At 41.4% G+C, this 1,180-nt stretch overlaps 1 non-coding gene across 1 annotated transcript; it reads left to right on the top strand.

Annotated features, from left to right (window-relative positions):
- Positions 1 to 396: 396 nt before the first annotated feature.
- On the top strand, positions 397 to 587 carry LOC144451883 (U2 spliceosomal RNA). The gene has a single exon (XR_013482314.1). It is a non-coding gene; the product is annotated as a U2 spliceosomal RNA (small nuclear RNA).
- The last annotated feature ends 593 nt before the right edge of the window (positions 588 to 1,180 follow it).

Below are 1,180 nucleotides of genomic sequence, written 5' to 3'. Positions count from 1 at the left end.
GTACACAAATATACTGATGAATGTCTAACACTACATAAAATTGTCACGCGTTCTAAAGGTAGCAGATGCCCGGATGTACCAAGCTGTCAATCTGGCAAATTACATTTGCATATCACTCTGTATTCTTTCTGGCAAACAATGCCATGGTTACTGGTCATCCAGAAATGACATACAGTACCTTGGCGTTACTTTCACTGGATTTTGTTTTCTGCATTTTACGTAGTATTAAACATTGAGATACATATATGCTACAGTCATTTACATTGTCGGAAAAAGTGCAGATTATTTCCCAGATATTTAATTACACTTTGCCAAGAAAAGATCGAGAATGTGTCTCCCTTTGCCTTGCCTTACCTGAAACCGCAATAGGGCCACCCCAGAGTACCTTGCATCGTTATCGCTTCTCGGCCTTTTGGCTAAGATCATGTGTAGTATCTGTTCTTATCAGCTTAATATCTGATACGCTGCTCATCGAGCAGCTCGATATTAAACTGATTTTTGGAATCGGGCTATGGAATAGGAGCTTGCTCCGTCCTGGCCACGGATCGACCTGGTATTGCAGTACCTCCGGGAACGGTCCACCGTCTTATCGAAATAAAGAATAGAAGTAATAGTTGAATTTTGTGGTGGACTTCATGTTGTTGTTACTAATCATTTTGGACGTTAATATTGTTCTGTCGCCTGTTGTTATGGCAAGAGCTCACTACTTTCACGGTATCTAGATCATTCAGGGGAGACTTTCTCACATAGTCCCTAGGTCTGCGGGAGCCGGACAGCTTTTTCGAATTCTACTTTAAAGACAATCTATGACGCTAATACACCTTGTTATTGCTTGGTTCTATCTTTCAAGAAATTGTTGCTAAGGAAAATAATCTCAGGTTCTTGAAATAATACCACTCCGTTTTTTCAGGAAACCCCACCCTGATACAAAGCCTCCCAGACCACTGTACAGAGTCTACTCGAATAACCAACATTCCAAGGCAACTCTGCCTACAAAACAGATATACGACCGTCAACTCCAACCACACAACATTGTTTTTTCTGAGGGTAATGCAAGAAATACCCAACAAAGACTGGCATCCTAGCTGGCAAAATACACATCAAGATATATTAGAAAACAACATGAAGGAATTGCGTTGCGTTGCGTTGCGTTGCGTTGCGTTGCGTTGCGTTGCGTTGT

This window comes from Glandiceps talaboti, chromosome 21 (assembly GCF_964340395.1).
Source record: "Glandiceps talaboti chromosome 21, keGlaTala1.1, whole genome shotgun sequence".
NCBI classification, from domain to species: Eukaryota; Metazoa; Hemichordata; class Enteropneusta; family Spengelidae; genus Glandiceps; species Glandiceps talaboti.
The sequence above is the reverse complement of the archived record's forward strand: the minus strand, read 5'-3'. Positions and strand labels throughout refer to the sequence as shown.